This window comes from Labeo rohita, chromosome 8 (assembly GCF_022985175.1).
Source record: "Labeo rohita strain BAU-BD-2019 chromosome 8, IGBB_LRoh.1.0, whole genome shotgun sequence".
Lineage (NCBI taxonomy): Eukaryota > Metazoa > Chordata > Actinopteri > Cypriniformes > Cyprinidae > Labeo > Labeo rohita.
In genome coordinates this window covers 16,687,545-16,707,033 of record NC_066876.1, presented here as the reverse complement: position 1 = coordinate 16,707,033, position 19,489 = coordinate 16,687,545, and the positions used below count along the sequence as shown (strand labels likewise).

The 19,489-nt window shown below is 40.1% G+C and overlaps 1 pseudogene; it reads right to left on the bottom strand.

Annotated features, from left to right (window-relative positions):
* Nucleotides 1–1,419: 1,419 nt before the first annotated feature.
* Nucleotides 1,420–6,971, bottom strand: LOC127169768 (perforin-1-like; annotated as a pseudogene).
* Between the last annotated feature and the right edge of the window lie 12,518 nt (nt 6,972–19,489).

Genomic DNA, 19,489 nt, shown 5'->3' with positions numbered 1-19,489 from the left:
AACGGAAAAGTAAAGTCCGCTCAAATAATTCACCTACAGAAAATGTCTATGTATACTTTTTCTTGTTTGCAATAGCGTTGCATACTGTGCTGTAACATGCTGTAGTGCTGCTGGACTGGACAACGCTGCTAAAACGACGCTCTCGTGACGGTATGCTCTGCTCACATGCTCTGATAATAATAGTTTTGTAGGACTATACATTATTTTGATTAGTCAAAAAAGGTTTTATCTGATTCTGTTTCATAGAATGGAATAAAAGATTGAGATTTAATATTCATATATTTTCTGTCCCATTTTATTGTTGCTTTCAATGAACATGGCTTGTGATTTATTTTATTTTATTTATTTATTTATTTTTTTAATTCAGTATCATTAAAATTATCGAGTTAAATTAAAAAGTCTTACAAAATGAATATATTATTTAATAAAATAATAAATGAATATTACAAAGCAGTTTCAGTTTCGGCCAAGAATTTTCATTTCGGTACATGCCTAGATTTTTATGTACAAAGAAACATTTTCAGGGTGATACAAGACCCCACTGTGAAATTATCTTGCTTATTATATGGCTACTTGCCACATATGTAAATAATTTAACACAAAATATGACTTTCATCATAGACTTTTCGTCTGTTATCAGTTGTGGCGGTTTTTGTCGTAAAATAACAGACCACTTGATGGTACAATTGATATCAGAAATGAGAATTGGCCGAGTAAAATTATGAATGAATGACGCATAGTAGTTCTGCTCTAAGCATGGACAAGTTTTTGAAAAGACAACAAGTGCCAGGTAAACGTAAAGTAGATGATGAGTCTACTTCAAAGATCGCAACTACAACGAAGTGAAGAAAATATGAGAAAATCTGTTTAAAAAAACAATGAATGCTGTTACATAGTAAAAAAATAAAATAGTACATAGTAAAGCTGCATGCTTTACTTTTAATGTTTCTACTCTAAAAGTGACTAGTTCCTTGTTTAGTTTTGTTTGTTTGTTTGTTTGTTTGTTTGTTTGTTTGTTTGTTTTTTCAGTAAGTTGTCACACATTGAATTTTTCTGCTCGGCAGAAAAAGTTTAGGAACCACTGAGTTAAAGTACAATAATGGTGACATTACCACTGAAGCATTTGAATTATTTAGTTTGCCATTAATAATGTTTGCTTACAAAAAAAGTATCTTTTCAAACTTTGCATCAGAACCACTTGAGTCAGATAAATCTTTTATAAATATTGAGTTTACCGATCATAAAATAATTTCAATAGTGCATGGTTACAAAAACATGTGGCATGAAAGTGTTCTGGAGGAACTGAATCTGCATTTCACTACATGGCCCGTACATTTTTTTTAATTTTATTTTGTTCTGTTATCCCTGCTCATTATCACACTACAATACGAGATTGTCAAAATAAATGAACATGAATCATTCATTTTGCAATTAGTTTATTAGCTTGTATACAGCTCACAATGTGATACATGACAGTAAAATGGCTTACAATAATTCTGTAGAATTCTTAGGTTAAGATAAATGTTATCTTGTGTCTTATAACTTCTGAACTGTTTGGCCAAAAAGTCCTAAGTAAAAGTTGTAAGTTTTTCATATTTTCTGACCACTAGGTGACACTGTGCCTACTGTGCATTTACCATTGGATTTTCATGAATATAAAAGCAATAGTGTAGAATGAGACTGAAGAATAATTTTGAAATTAGAAAAATTATGTTGTTTCTAGCAAAAAAAAACCTTTTTGGGCAATTGGTGGCACTATAGAGTATAGAGTGAGATAGAGCTATGGGCTGCCATAGACTTCCTTGGCGGAAGAAGAATAAAAAAATTATGAGAAGAGGAGGTCTTCACCCCTTCAGTGCTTGACCCCTATTATTAAGAAAATAAGAAAAGAAAAATTCTTACAAATTCAACAGGGTTCAGGCACCTTTGCTGCTTGGACCCCTAATTAATCATAAAAATGTGAGTGTTGCAAACATAACCCTATTTTCCATTAATGCACTACATTTAATTATGTAAAAGTAATGTGCAAAAATATTCCTTACAGTGTAGGTCTTAAGCTTGTGGTGAATATATGCTACACCAGGGGCCTGTCAAGTGAGCATCACAAAAAGCAAAGTAGGTGTAATAAAAGATGCCTCTCTGTAACGGACAGCTATACAAATGAGTTTCAGGTCCACTTTCAGGTCTGACCACACATCTTCCCACAAAGTCATCATATTTTACATCACTGTCCCAAACCTCAAATATGAGTTCATGACCAAACTCAATTGATCCAAAATCAAAGATGGTGTTCCATTCAGGATCATTATTGTTCAATACCACCTCAGTCTCCTTATACATGTCATTGTACCAGATTTTCACGAAACCATCAGTGGCTGAGAAGTAATCTTCATTCATTCCTGTGGCACCTAGCACAAACACTACTAACTTGCCACGTCTGGCTCGTATAGGACAGCAGTTGTGGTCCAGATTTGGTTTTTGTGAGCATTCTTGATTTTCCTTGTCATTAACGGAAAGCATGTTATCTTCTATATACTCTGTTATTGCTCTCTTCAAATTGGCACTAATCTCAGGATCAGCCACCAGATGATAGAGAGGGGAAACTGCATATGATATGACTTCAGGATTGTCATGCAAGCTCTTCATCCAGTTTGAGTATGCTTCAGCTGGGCTTTGGTTTAAAACAAGGTCTGGAAAGTATTTTTCACCTCCCAGCACCTCTGTCTTGTGTGTCATGAATCCCCGGTGGAATCCCATGCCCATGTTATCTTTAAGGATTTGAGAGCATTTGTTATAAAAATAGGCATTAGCCGGCAAGAACCCCAGTATAATCTTTAACTCAAAGTTCAAGCAGTTCTTGATATCAGTCTCTGAGAAGCCCATCAGGGTTGCAAAACAAGTTCGAAAAGCCGTGACCCTCCTCACTCGCCCTCCCAGATGGACTTGTCGTATGTAGTGAGTGCCGTATGTATCTATAGTCCTTCGGTACAGAGGTTTTGTTTTGACATCATATTGTTTCGGAAGCTGCTGGAGATGTTTTGAGAATTCAGTGCTGAGTTCTGGGTGCTCTGTAACTCTGTAACTGCAAAGGAAAAGAGAAGTAGTTATCTTTCTGCATTCTGTGACTCTTTTTTAAATGACAATTCTTTATGTTTGGTTTTCAGTGTTATTTTGCCCCAGATCTTTAGGATTACTTAAAAAAAAAAAAAAAAAATTAAACATAGGTGTGTAGGAGCTAAACACTGCAGTACTGCAACCCTACAGCAGTTTAAGTTTGACACCTCTGAATCAGGGGGCATTTTCAACTAAAGGTAGAAAACTTATGCATTTTGGCCATTTATTTACTGCTCCAGGTTATGGTCCAGTCTTCATACTCCCATTGTTTTGTGGGCGATAGTGCAACAAAAAACATCAAAGAAATTAATCATAAACTCATGGACATGGGCGTCGCTAGGCCATTTTTAGGGGGGCTATAGCGAATTCGTGATCGCCTCAGTCCCCTTTAAATTTCATAAGAAAGTTGCAGCAAACTTCGACTGGCTCCTCCCGTCTTTCAGTGCGTTCTTCTTTTTCAATCCGCAGACCACGGCGGCACAGAGTGAGAAACAGAGGACAAGGTGTGTGTTTATCAGTAGATTTTTATAATATCTGCATCTGTGAGGTTCTTTGTCATAAAATGAGTAATCGGTTCCCCATCTTCTGTAGTTTTTGCTGCGTTCACCCCTCATCACACCACACCTGACTTTATAAAACAATCATGTTCCATTTTCATTTGAAAATTTAACATCCAATATGATGCATATTCTAGTGCATGTGCAATAAGGTTTACATAATTAAGGAATTTATTATTATTAGGGGCCAAGCACCGAAGGTGCGATGGCACCTATTGTATCCGTTGGCGTTATTATTATTCTCCTCCTTCTTCCTCTTCCGCCGCAAGTCTATGGCAGCCCATAGAACCGCTTGCGGGAAAGTTGTATAATTTTGCACACTGATAGAGGACAGTCCCAACATTAACCATAGCAAGTTTGGAGTCTCTAACTCAAACTCTCTAGCGCCACCACTTGTCCAAACTTTCAAAAGATTTATGCTAATAACGTTTGAACCGTAAGTCACACAACACATCTTTTTTCTTCTGATTCCTTGGCTTATGCCGAGTTGAATGGACACCAAAATTCAAAAATCGTAAGGTTTAGTTTTTTCGCTATTCTCAATTGTTCGTAAAACCTACTTTTTCGAACTCGTCCTAGGCCGTTGCACCGATTGTCACAAAAATTGATCCAGATCATCTTCAGGCCCCCCATGGCAAAAAGTTATGGAATTCAAGTCGATTCGTCCAGCCGTTCACGAATAACACGCGAAAGAATTCTATGAAAAGCCATCAAAAATCAATGTGAGGCTATATCTCCGTAATAGTTTGTCATATTGACACCAAACTTGGTGTGTGTTATAACAAGCATGACCTGAGCCTACCTGCAGTGTTTCGGTGCAGTGCCCCCCTAGTGGTCAGGAGATACGAAAAATGGCTATTTTTCTTTATAACGTCTGAATGATTTGTCCAAAAATCACAAAACTGGTCTCTTTAGATTCGGTGTGTCATACCGAGTCGAACCATATCCAATTTTCCCATGTCAGCCATTTTGGGTGTCGGCCATTTTGAATTTAGCTTTAAAATGCTGTATCTTGAGAACGGATTAGCGTATCGTTTCAACATTAATTACAAAAATGTTCGGCACCATGCCCTGAATGTACATAAAAATTTTGGGGCCAGCGCCACCTTGTGGTCAAAAGTTATAACGAAATTTCAAAAAATGCTAATAACTTTTGCGTACATTAGCCTATTGAAATGAAACTGATTTTGATAGATTCCTTCGGTCATGCTGAGAACACCGATACCAATTTTGCCAATTTTGGCTGAACTTCCTGTCCGCCATTTTGATTCATGTTGAAAACCTACTTTTTCGAACTCCTCCTAGACCGTTAGTCCGATTTTCACCAAATTTGACTCAGATCATCTTCAGACCATGGTGGCAAAAAGTTATGGATTTTGTGTCGATACACGAAACCGTTTTCGTTTAGCGCATCAACGAATTTACTGGAAAGATGCCAAATTGCATCCGAGTCTGTATCTCTGCAAAGCTTTGACATATTGACACCAAATTTTATATGTGCTATTGTCACCACACTCTGACCAAGCCACATCAATTTGGTAACAGTGCCACCTATGGTTCAGAAGTAATACGCCATTCACTAAACATTAATAATGAAATTTACAAAAATGCTAATAACTTCTGTTTACATTAGCCTATTGGAATGAAACTGATGCCAATAGATTCCTTGGGTCAAGTCGAGAACATCGATACCCATTATGCCGAAATTGGCCAAACTTCCTGTCCGCCATTTTGATTAATGTACAAAACCTACTTTTTCGAACTCCTCCCAGACTGTTAGTCCGATCTTCACCAAATTTGACTCAGATCATCTTCAGACTATGCTGGCAAAAAGTTATGAATTTCGTGTCGATATACGAAACCGTTTTCGTTTAGCGCATCAACAAATTTGCTGGAAAGATGCCAAACTACATCTGAGGCTGTATCTCTGCAAAGCTTTGACATAATGACGGCAAACTTTGTGTGTGTCATTGTCATTTCACACAGAACACGTCACATCAATTTGAAAACAGCACCACCTGTTGGTCAAAAGTGATAAGCCATTAAATTTTATTACGATTGGTTGTATTTATGATTTTTCAGCCATTTCAACTGATATTATCCTAAAATGGCTTAAGTTACTCACTGTTGTAGTCGGTCTGCTGCTACTTGCCGTGCTTAACTCCTCATTCTGCCTCTTTTGTGCTTGGCCCCGCAATTGCTGCTTGCAGCTATATTTATTATTATTATTATTATATTTTTTTCATCAAGGCTGCATTTATTTAATCAAAAATCTAGAAAAAGTAATACTGTGAAATATTAAAACAGCTGTTTTTTTTTTTCTTAATACCCTCATTGGGTGCTGAGCCCCCCTAAAATAAAAATTCTAGAATCGCCCCTGCTCATGGACTTACCTGTAATACGTGCAGCTGAACTCATGGAGGACAAATGTTGACTTATCCATTGCATTTTGAAATTTGGCAAACTGAGCAATATCTGAACGGCTCCCTCCCAAAATCGCTTTTCCTATGTCATCCAGGCTAAGGCCCATTTCCCATTTATTGATGAGAGGATGTTGAACTCTTCATTAGGGAGTCAACAGAATGATGAAGAGCAGTGGAAAGCTGATTGTCACAGCGGCTGAAGGAACGCCAGTCCCGCACAACCGAGGGAAGTTTCTGCATCTGCCCTCCCTGAAAGCGGTTCTTGCAAACGGTACAAGTGCCATTATCCACGTGTGACTTGACATTAATCAAAAATGCACCTTTACGGCGCATACTGACAACGTCAAAGCCTTCACCCGCCAGGTTGTAACCAGGTACAAATGGGACTTTCTCACATTCATCATGAGAGCCTGTATGGCAAGCTGAACTCATGCCCCAGTGTGTCAAGATCAGAAAATGTGTGAAGATGCAGAGAAACGCATGAAAAACACAGCGATTTGTCTCCATGATGATGTCTGCAGGGAAATTACAAAGGGTGCACATGTTTTTCATTTCTTCTAAGCTGGAAAAACATTAAGAAATATGCATGCAGAATACAAATAACCATGTTTTTGTGGTCAAAAAATGTAGAGTTTTGTAGTAAAAGAAATTTGTTTTATTTGTTAAAACAGCATTGAAATCTGCTAAAATATGTAGTGTTTAATACCTCATCAAGTTCAGACTTACCCACCGAGTAGATTTCATGAAACAGTCTGTTAAAGCTGTTACTCCACAATATTGATCAACCTCACAAAAGTCCTTTTCTGTGTTTCTGAAAGTTTATTATTATAGTGTCACTCTGGGATTGTGCTAATGCTGAAAAGGCACGCCTTGTAATAACGTGGCATTTGGCAAGGAATGTCTTCCTTTCAAACCTTTTATTTTTCCTGTTTTGTCATCCAATGGCTGTTTTGAATTTTTTTATTTATTTTTTTTTTTTTGGGTGAATACAAGCTGTACAGTGGGGGAGGGTTCTGATGAGACTTTGCATAAGGGAGTGAGAATGAAGTGCAAGGTCATGATTCATCAGATTTAGAACTTGTGGATGAAAATATGTGGCACTGCATTCAATTCAGATTTATTTTTCAGATTAGATCTTTAGAATTGACCTCACTGTCACTTTGCTAATACTGAAATGCAATCTGTTCATTCAGATTGTCCAGGTTTCTTTGACAGTGGCCTTCAGCTCATCTGCATTTTTTGGTCTCTTGTTTCTTATTTTCCTCTTGACAATACCCCATACATTCTCTATGGGGTTCAGGTCTGGTGAGTTTGCTGGCCAGTCAAGCACACCAACACCATGGTCATTTAACCAACTTTTGGTGCTTTTGGCAGTGTGGGAAGGTGCCAAATCCTGCTGGAAAATGAAATCAGCATCTTTAAAAAGCTGGTCAGCAGAAGGAAGCATGAAGTGCTCTAAAATTTCTTTGTAAACGGGTGCAGTGACTTTGTTTTTTTAAAAAACACAGTGGACCAACACCAGCAGATGACACTGCACCCCAAATCATCACAGACTGTGGAAACTTAACATTGGACTTCAAGCAACTTGGGCTATGAGCTTCTCCACCCTTCCGCCACACTCTAGGACCTTGGTTTCCAAATGAAATGCAAAACTTGCTCTCATCTAAAAAGAGGACTTTGGACCACTGGGCAACAGTCCATTTCTTCTTCTCCTTAGCCCAGGTAAGACACATCTGACATTGTCTGTGGTTCAGGAGTGGCTTAAGACGAGGAATATGACAACTGTACCCAAATTCCTGGACATGTCTGTGTGTGGTGGCTCTTGATGCCTTGACCCCAGCCTCAGTCCATTCCTTGTGAAGTTCACCCAAATTCTTAAGTCGATTTTGCTCTCAAGGCTGCGGTTCTCTTGGTTGGTTGTGCATCTTTTTCTTTGACACTTTTTCCTTCCACTTAACTTTCTGTTAACATGCTTGGATACAGCACTCTGTGAACAGCCAGCTTCTTTGGCAATGAATGCTTGTGGCGAGTTTCACAATTTGAGCTGAATTACTGAAATAAATGAACTTTTCCACGACATTCTAATTTATTGAGATGCACCTGTATATTGTGCAAAAGTTGTCAGAGTTTTACTGCCTCTAGTGTTCATTTCAGCTGGAAACGTCTTGGTTACATCTGTACCCCTCGTTCCCTGAAGGAGGGAACGGAGACGTTACGTCCTCCTGCCACAATTCTGGACCGCCCTGGGGGCTCCAGTTTGGTTCAGCTCCTCAGCTTAAATCTGAATGAGTGGATGCACGCCGCCATCTTATATACCCGTATGTACGAGGGAGTGGCTTGGCATGCAAAATCCACTCGCCAATTTTCATTGGCCTTTTCCAGTTAACTCAGAGGTGATTGGCCTCCCAAGGGAGACCCCAAATACGTCAGTTATGACGTAACGTCTCCGTTCCCTCCTTCAGGGAACGAGGGGTACAGATGTAACCAAGACGTTCCCCTTCAGTCGTTCTCTACGACGTTACGTCATAACTGACGTATTTGGGGTCCCCTTTGGAAAACGCCACAATTCTGAACTGCGTTACGTGATTGAGATCCAAATGCCAATAGGCAAGCGTGTCAGGACAGATGGATCTCAACACGTAACCTTCCCAACGCCCTGTAAGCCAGATAACGGGCCCACCAGGGATGCCAGGTATCTGAAGCAACCGTTGGGGGGCGGAGACGATGACCAGGAGGTCACGTGGAAGACTGGAAAAATGGTAGGGGAACATGGAAGAATCCATGGACCGAGGAGATGCCACGACCGGGAGGGGTGAAGGAACCCCCCTACCGGACACAGTCAGAAAACTCTGTCCTAATCTGAACTGTGGGGGCAAGGAAGACCCAGAGTTCACCTAAGGAACAACCGGGAGAAAGCGCACGGATCCAAAGGAATGGCGCAGCAAGCCGACACCGAGCCGTCCTCCCGCAATTTACCTGATGTTACCTTAACACACGGGAGGAGACAGGCTCCACGCGGAGACTGAAAAGTCTCGCAAGGTGTTTGGTGTCGCCCAGCCCGCAGCTCTACAGATGTCTGCTAGAGAGAGGCGCCGTGCGCCAACGCCCAGGAGGAGGCGACACTCCGGTGGAGTGGGCTCAAACTCCCAGGGGGCACAGCTCACCCTGACACTGGTAAGCCAGGGTGATGGCATCAACCACCCAATGAGCCAACCTCTGCTTAGAGGCAGCATTCCCCTTCTGCTGACCTCCAAGCAAACAAAGAGCTGCTCGGAGCGTATGAGCTCCGGGTGCGGTCCACATAAGTGCGCAAGGCATGAACGGGATACAGCAACGTACCGGCAGAGCTCGGAGGTTCACCACCTGAACCTTGAAGGGGTGGTGGGAACCCTGGGCACATAACCAGGCCGGGGTCTCAAGGTCATATGACAATCAGCCGGACCGAACTCAAGGCACGACTCGCTGACAGAGAAAGGCGTGCAGGTCCCCCACCCTCTTGATGAGCGCGATCAGGAGCGCAGTCTTCAGAGACAAATATTTCAGCTCAACTGATGCGAGGGCTCAAAAGGGGCCCCCCGAAGGCCTAAGCACAACGGAGAGGTCCCAAGAGGGGATGAGGTGCGGAAGGGGGATTAGCCTCCTAGCACCTCTCAGGAACCTGGCAATCAGGTGATGCTTCCCGAGGGACAGGCCGGCAACCGCATCATGATACGCGGCAACAGTCGTCACAAAGACTTTTAAAGTGGAGGGGGACAGCCTCCGCTCCAACTTTTCTTGAGGGAAGGAAAGCACCACACCGACCGAGCACCTCTGTGGGTCCTCCCGGCGGGAGGAGCACCAGTCAGCGGACAGACCTCACTTCAGCGCATAGGCCTGCCTGGTAGAGGGGGCTCTATGAGTGATGGAGTTAACCACGGCCTGGGGAAGGCCAGTGAGGTCTACCGAGTTCCGCCCAGAAGCCACACGTGGAGGTTCCAGAGGTCGGGATGCGGGAGCCAAACCGTGCCCATCCCCTGAGAAAGAGGGTCCTTCCTCAGGGGAATCTTGCAGGGGCGCTGTCATGAGGAGCATGAGGTCGGCGAACCTGGTCCGGGTGGGCCAAAAAAGCGCACCCAACAGGACCTACTCCTCGTCCTCCCTGATCTTGCACAGAGTCTGTGCAAGGAGGCTCACTGGGGAAGGCGTACTTGAGGAAGCCCCGAGGCCAGCTGTGTGCCAGCGTGTCCCTGCCGAGGGGGGCCTTGGTCAGGGCATAAAACAGCCGGCAATGGGAGGATTCTGGGGAAGCAAACAGATCTACCTGGGCTTCGCCGAATCGACTCCAGGTCAGCTGGATAACCTGGGGGTGGAGTCGCCATTCTCCAGGGCGAGTGAGCTGTCGTGAGAGCACATCAGCTGCACAGTTCAGCTCTCCCGGAATGAGAACAGCACGCAGCGACCTGAGCTGCGTCTGACTCCACAGGAGGAGATGGCGGGCGAGTTGCGACATGCGACGGGAGTCCGGACCACAAGTAGAGGAGGACCGCTGTCTTGTGTCTGAATAGGTTCAGACAACTCAGCACCGACTGGACACACTCGTTCGTGAGGTGTGCCGACCTGTCGACCGAATCCAGCTCCATACCGAGAAAAGAGAACCTCTGCACAGGGGAGAGTTTGCTCTTTTCCCAGTTGACCAGTTGTACTAATATGCCCGACCCTCGAGGCAAACCGAAGAACCGGTCTGTGTCGAGGAAGAATCGAGACATGAAAGTACGCATCTTCCAGGTCGATGGCTGCAAACCAATCCTGACGACGAATGCACTAAGGATGTGTCTCGTTGTCAGCATCGTGAATGGTAGCCTGATAAGGGACCAATTCAGAACACGCAGGTCAGGAAAGGTCGTAACTCACCGGACTTCTTGGGTGCAATGAAATAGGGACTGAAAAACCCTGATTTCATCTCGGCTGGAGGGACCGGCTCGGTTGTGTTCTTCGCCAAGAGAACCGCAATCTCCGCACACAGGACAGAGGCATTTGTGTCCAAGTGGACAGAGGTGAAGAGGACGCCTCTGAACCTGGGTGGACGCCGCTTAAATTGGATTGCACAGCCGAGTCGGACTGTCAGGATCAACCAGCGAGACGGGCTGGGAAGCGACAACCACGTTTCCAGATACCGAACAAGCGGGATTCCATTTATTTCCACAAGGCAACCCAGATGGCAGACCGCCACCCCTAGGAGTGGTCAGCTCAATGCTCCCGAAGGGGTACGGAGCGGAGCACCGGGGCGGACCTTTGGCGAAGGCAGACGAAAAAACGCGGCCCTACCAAAGGCACTCCTGTCTGCATAAGAACTGCCCAGGACCACTGGACAAGGTCCTGAACAGTGTCGCCGAAGAGGCTGGTCTGAAGGATGAAACACCAAGAAAGCGAGCTTTGTCAGTGTTGTACATCCCACCAGATTCAGCCAATGTCATTATTATTTTCTCTTAGGCCACCAAGATGGACATCACCTGACCGAGGGAGTGCACTGAGACCTTGCGATCACTGTATGCAGTTCCTGCCTCAACCTCAAGTCAGAACTCTCCTCGTGCACGACAAAATCATGGCCTATATGATGCAGGAGGGCCATGGTGTGCAGGGCGGAGGTGGCATGGCCTGCAGCACTGTGAGCCTCGCTTACAGCCAAGGCTGGCAGTGCTTACAAGCCATTTAACACTTGTAGTGTGTGTTAGCAACTGTACGGAGCCAGTTAGTTCAATCGTGTTTTCTAGTTTAGTCTTGTCTTGTTCCTTGTCATCCGAGCCTTGAACCTTTGCATTGTTATATCGTCTTGTCTGTCTCGCTGCCTGCCTATCAGAACTCTCGCCTGTCTGGATTATTCTATTGTCTCGCCCTTCGGATTACATTTGCCGTGGATTGACCCCCCGCCTGTGTTACGGAATACTCTTTGTCTTGCTGTCTAAATACCTGTTCGCCACTGTTTGACCCTGCCTACCTTGCCCATGTCTTTGTGAGAAATGTGAGAAATTTTAAAGGTGTCTGAATAAATTTTGGTTTGACTGTAAGTACACTAGAAAGTGTTACAACTTTCCCTAGCTGCTCAGCCATAATGCTGCTAGAAAACTATGAAAACAATGTGGACGTAATATATTTAAGAAGTCTTTAGACAGGAAGATCAGAAAATCATCCTACATCACTGCAGAAGTTCCGACCCAGTCTTTGCAAAGTGAACATGCAAAGAAGATCAAACACCCTTAACAAAAAAGATAAAACAGCAATATAGGGAGAAGTTGAGGGAGAACATGAGATGTGAGTTTTTCGACATACCCTAACTGTCATGAACCAGAAAAAAACAGTCCAGGCAGAGTAAGACAAGACGTGCGTTTGACATTGAAAAAATATATAAATTGTATTATTTTTATGAAAATAACCAATCGTTATGCTAGATAAGGCCCTTCTTCCTCGTCTGGGATCGTTTGAAGCCGCATTTAAACTGCATTTTGGAAGTTCGAAATCAGGGCACCATATCAGTCAATTATATGGAGAAAAATGCTGAAATGTTTTCCTCAAAAAACCTCTTTACAACTGAAGAAAGAAAGCCATGAACATCTTGGATGACAAAGGGGAGAGTACATTATATGTGAATCTTTGTTTTGTAAGTGGACTTCTCCTTTAAGCTCTGGGGCGATAGAAAAGTTGCCCACACAAGGCGGGTGTATGTAGCAGTTTAAAATTGCTGTGAACACATTCATGATATGACAGATTTAGCCAGTCAGTATCCTTTAATCTTATCCAAAATGGGTGATTTCTCTATTACCCCTGACAGCCACAACCACTGCTAAAGTCAGAACTGGTCTGTAGTGGCTGAATAAACCAACCCAGTGTCTCATTAGTGAAGTTTTGATTGATAATGACTGTAAAGACAGTTACAATGACAGGAGTCTTACAGATTGCAGAGTTTGCATGCTGTTATTTTTTTTTTTTTTTTTTTTTTTTTTTCTGTGTTGTATGAAAGCTTGTTTCTGCCACTGAATAAAAATAAAAAAAGGTAATTGTGACTTTTATATTTTACAACTCATATTTCATATTAGTGAAATATTAACTTGCAATTGCAAAATATAAGGTCAGATTTGCATGATATAGTGTTACAATTGCATGTTGGCAAGTTGGAATTGCAAGATATAAACTTTTTTTAACCATTTTTCTCAGAATTACAACTTTATAACAACTGCAAGTTATAAAGTCAGATTTTTTAGATATAAATTAACACCTGTTGGAAAATAGTCCTTATTTCAATTTCATTTGGAGAAAAGAAGTCAGAGTTGTGAGGATAAAAAAAAGTAAAAGGGCTTCCATAGTGTTTAGTAATGGATCTGTGTAGTATTATTAAAAAAAAAATAGTGTGTGTAGTCATTTATTACGCAACACATTGTAAAAAATAAATAGTTGAGAAAACTTTCAAAAGTAGGGCAACTTGATGCAGTAAGACTTTTGAGTTGAGTTTTTCTCAGTAAAGATACTTTGTTTGGCCAACATAAATTTGTTTGTTCGTGCAAAGCTGATTGTACAGTGGCCGAGAGAGCTCAACACAACCAAACACAGAAACGTGCTGCAAACACACAAATGCGCTGCAAATAATGTTCAAAGTTCATGAAAAAAATTATGCAATGCTTCATTAATGGTTCAAATTAGGTTCCAGCTGGGTTCGTCACTTTTTGAGGTCCCCCTGAAACATTTCCGTTGTGGTCCGTGCTATTTGCAGCGCGTTTGTGTGTTTGGTTGTGTTATGAGAATTTGCAGTGCGTTTCCGTACTTGTGTTTGCGTTGCGAGGATTTGCAGCACCTGTGTTGTCAAACTGATGATGTTTTCTTAATTTGTTGTCATTTTTTTCTGTTTGCATGTGTTTTCTTAAGTTGCAGCGCGCTGAGCTCTCTCATTTGATTGTCTTATTTTGCTAATAGAAATAATAGTTATTAGTCTAATAGTCTAGTCACAGCAACTGCAACAACAGTTACTGTTGTTGAAATAAGTAACTTTTTATGTATCAATTTTTTGTTTGTTTGTTTTGTTTATTTACAAATGACAAATAGTGAATTATTATAGAAACCTTAATGAATAACTTAGTCTAATATGTAGACAACACTGTCTTTGTTTGTAAAACATCTTACAAGACTAAGATATCCAGCAAACAGAAAGTGGTTGAACATGCTCTGTAGGCCTCAAAACTAAACACAAAAAACCGGTTGCAATCAACAAATGTTAAAAAGATAAGCTTTTTACATCACAATGCAACAACACATTAACAATAATGATAAAATGACAACAACAAGTTTAATGAAGTCAGAAAACAGCAAAACAGTAATCCTAGTACAGGAGCTTACAAAGCCTTAACATTTCAACAATATGAAATTCTTCATCCAGACAACTGTGTTTGACTAGTTGGGACAACATGTCCAAGTAAGTAAAGCATCAAATACTGGTCACTCATGAGATCTGTTTTTGAGTATGGATGTATGACTTACATGTTTGTACTTGACTAATTGGGACCCAGGTCAGCAAGCAGACAGACTAGCTAAACCAACCGTCTGATAGTTGCCTCATGTCACTAAAGTTAATTGTAAGGACATAGAGACTCCTTAACCTAGAAATCATACAGAGACCGTGTCTGTTCCCTGAACTAGCAAATACAAAAAAAAAAAAAAAAAAAAAAAAAAACATCCAAACCAATTTAAGGTAACAATTTAATTGATGTTCAACAAATAAAAAACAAATGTAATACAGATAAAAACATGATAAAGCTTGGCTTAAAGGATTAGTTTATTTTCAGAATAAAAATTTTGCTCACCCCTATGTCATCCAAGGTGTTCATGTCTTTCTTTCTTCAGTCAAAAAGAAATTAAGGTTTTTAAGGAAGACATTCCAGGATTTTCTCCATATACACTGTAAAAAACAATTTGCTGAGTCAACTTAAAGGGGTCATCGGATGCTAAGTTCACTTTTTCATGTTGTTTGAACATTAATGTGTGTTGGCAGTGTATGTACAAATCTACCCTATAATGATAAAAATCCATGCAGTGGTATTTAATTAATCTGTAAAAATAATATCCCCTTTTTCAAATCGAGCCGTTCTCAGATGCCTGTCGGTGCATCACACCAACAGAGGCCGCTCCCACAATAGTTGATTTACATGACCTCTTACCTCAGACCAGCTGTCACAGTCCAGTAACTTTCCTTGTTTCGATGCCGAAGCAGGGATGTAAGTTAGACAAGAATATCTCCGATTTGAGGTTGTGATTGAGGTGTTGTGTTGCTGGATGTAATAATGAACACAGTGGTCGTCATTTACTCCCGACATCTGAGCCGCTGAAGATGCAGTAGATTACATTTGTTTGTGAAGGGAATGCGCCTCCCGATCTACATATATCCGTCTATGTTCACGCGAATCATTTATGATCCAGCTTCACTTACAGCAGAAGTGTGTATAAGCGTTTTTTTTATGAATCTTTGCAATCGTTTTTCCTTATAACGTGGTAGTTAGGAAGTTTAGTGGCTAAATGCGGCTAAAGTAAACAAGATCATCATTCCACAAAGAGAAGAGAGGGGCGGGGTGAGCAGAGCTCATTTGCATTTCAAGGGAAACAACCCCTTAGAATGAGATGAATTTTGCAGAGCTCATTTTGGCAAGGTAAAAAGGGTGTTGTTTTATAAAACCATTGAGGATTTTTAATCAAAGTATTTCAGAGACTTTTCATTAAGACCCTAAAGAATCATATCAACTTGTGGAAAATGGGCATCCGATGACCCCTTTAAAATAATCAAACAAGCCATCACATCATCCAGTTGTACATCTGTTTATCTGATCTTATGTTGTTTTAACACTTGTTTGCTACTCATTACACAGGATGTGGCAATGCCTCAGGAAGAATAAGCAGCTGCATAAATTCACTGATTGCAATTACAATAACTAGACTTTGCCCAGTTACCCTCCCCAGAAAAGAAGAGACACACTTAAGTTGTACTAATATCGATGCACTTATTATATTTTTTATACTATACTAAGTGCATAATGAAAGTTTCATTTTAGAACAACTTCAAGTATGTTAAGTGCTCTTGTGTGTGTGTGTGTGTGTGTGTGTGTGTGTGTGTGAAGTAGTTTTAAAATGGATCTACTTCAAGTATCTTTACTGTAATTAACTGTACTTCTTTACATCACTTAAAACACTTTTATATTTCTTAAAGTACAGTTAGATTATATTTTAAGCTTTACTTTAATGTGCTTCTACAACATTTTCAGTAGCATTTCAGCTCATTAGAAATGCAGTATCAGTACACTATTAGTTTGTTATAAAGCCAATTTTCAGCATTCAAATCTAGAAAATTGATGTACTATATCCTGTAAATGGCTAAACCAAACAAAGAAACAGAACATTTTAAATGTCACTATAGTCATCTTCAAGTGGAGGGTCACTTTTCTTTGAGTTCGGCTTGTTGCATATTCTGCATCTGAGGGCTTGCAATTCAGACTCTGTGGTATTTAAAAACTGCTTCATCACAGGGTCTGTAAAACCCCGTCTATACTTGTTGTTACACTGAACATAAGGTTAGAAAAGCCTCAGTATCTCTACAACAGAAGTGCTGAATCCAAAGGTATCATGACAATCAGAGCCCCAGTAATATGTCAGGAAATATGTCAGCCAGAATTAAACCTTTGGGGTTCATTGATATGATATTAAAACACACTTACCACTCTCTTAATTGTTTGTCTCTCTGATCTTATTCCAAATTGTCTTTTATTGCAAACAGTACCTGATCTTAAAAAATAATAATAATTTAACTTATATTTCACAATAAAATACTCATTTATATGTAACATTTACTTCATTACAATTAGGCAAAATTGTTGAGGGCAAATAACTAATTATTCTTTCTGCCAATACATTTGACAATGTTTTTATAGTTGGTATAAGACAGATAAAATGCCACTACCTAGACTTTAAGCAACCATATACCCAGTGCCTATAGTAGCTAGATTTGAAAAGCTTGGCTCTGATTTGTCAAATTGAATGTAGCTACTGTGCTTAAAAACAAAATTAATAAAAAAAACCCCTATATATATGTACAATAAAAACACAACTTTAATTTTAAAAAAGCATGTTAATGGTGTACATGCTTGAATGAACATGATTGGTCAAATTTAATGTAGCTACTGTGCTTAAACAATAAATAATTAAAAAAAAAATAATTATAAAAAAACCTTAACATATTTATGTCCCTCCATTGAAAGTCACGTAAATTTGGAGGGCCACAGCCCCCTGCTCTAACACAAAAACTATGTAGTTTTCAAATAATTCTGAAGGACCCGATTATCTGGATCAGGTGTGTTTAATTAGGGTTGGAGCTAAACTCTGCAAGGCTGTGGCCCTCCAGGAACTGAGTTTGACACCCCTGGGCTACTGTATACAGGCCCCCAGGGCAAAGAATTTGCTGATTTATTTGTCTGAGTTAGTGCTAGCCGCAGATAAAGTGTTAATTGTTAATACCCACGTAGACAATGAAAAATGCACTGGGATCAACATTTTATACATTCTAAACTCTACTGTGGTTAGACAACACGTCTACTCATTGTCATAATCATACTATACTGTCACATGGATGTTGAAATCCTGATATGCAACTCCTTGTTACAAATATGGTAGATCCATCACTTCTACCACAAAAGACTGCTTTTTAAATATTCTTCCTGACTTTTCTCAATTTCTTAAATGTATTACAAGATCGGGGCCTGAGAATCTGTAGTGAAGTGTTCAAAACCAGTATCATTAATGCAGGTGGAAATAGGAGAAATGCCTTTAAGAATGCCTTTAATTATGGCATACATAATTTCCAGGAACAATATAATACACATTCTGTAAAAAGTTTGTTGAAAGAGTGTTATTTTTTAACAAACAGAACATAATGAGACAAATTTGACAAGTTTTGAGTGGTGATGCAAAGGCAAGAAATATAGGATTACATCAATTAAAAACAGTCTCAGTTTCTTCCATTCCTACCTCATTATTCCCAAATGTTGACGTCAATATACAGCAGGTGTTGAAAGACAGTTTAAAACTAATTCCAGTATATTATGTAGTCCAGAATTATTTTAAGAAGCATTTCCCAAAATCAGTGTTTTTATTCAAATACATATACAGCTGCAGCAGTATATATATATCCTAGTAAGCGATTCTTCTATTAAGAAAAGACTAACCAATAATTTGTCAATTGAGCTATTGGCTATATTATTGGCCCTGCAATGAACAGAAGAGAAGAAATAATGTTCATTGCATCTGATAGTTATTCAATATTTGAAAGTATAAGACCAGGAATTTAGGTCTCATCATTTAGGATGGATAATATCAGTGAAATATTCCGCAAGATGTACAATATAAAAGTGAAAGGTGTTTCTGTTTGGGTTCCTGTTTTCTTGCGGGTGTGGTGGTAAATTAGAAGGTGGATATTCTGGCTAAACAAACTTTAAGAGTAAAGCAGGTAGAGCTACATTTTCTATTAATTAAAGCAGAAGCTAAATTACACATTACAACATAAGCACAATCTGTATGGCAGGTATATTGGGATGACAAAGAAACGGGTAGACATTTATATAATATACAAACAAGTTGGTGCTGGGAAGAAGGAGAGCAGGAAACAAAGGGATAAAAATATAACTCTTGTAGTCAACAAAAAACAGTTGATCATGTATTATTAATTCATTGTAGGGAACACACCAATGAGAGGTATCACATTATTCAGTCACTGAAGTAGATAAATCACCGATATATGTAGTACGATATATGATATAAGTTTTTATTTGATATGATATTTAGTTTTTATGATGAAAGTGTTTATTTGTTTTTTATGTTTTATTTTATCCTATGTATAAGCAAATATCCTGATCCACACTCTAGTCCAGTCTGTGGTGGAAATGCATCTATAAGTTGGCTTGCCAATCACCAATAAACACCAAAAAAAGAAGAGTCTACAAAGCCTGCAACTTTTAGCCAAAAAAGCATAACGGCTAATGCTAATCCTACCTCTTTGGTGGTACAGGGTAGGAGACCATAGACCGTTTTGTGTGAATGGCTGTCGATGGAGCAGAGACTATGGCTTATAATTTAATGAATCCAACCCAGTCTCATAAAAATATGTACCTCTGGGTTCTTTTCTGCAACCCCATTTTTACATACCGGCACAATTCGCGGCAGTTTCAAAGAAATATGTCCACAGAATGGTGCTAAAATATAGGTTCAATACGTAAACCCTGGTACATTTTTATTACATTTATATGGGTACGTATTGCTGTGTTTTTGTTACTTTGCTTCAAGTACGTATTGCGCCGGTTTAGAGTTCAAATATCCAGGGACTGTCGCTAATGCTCT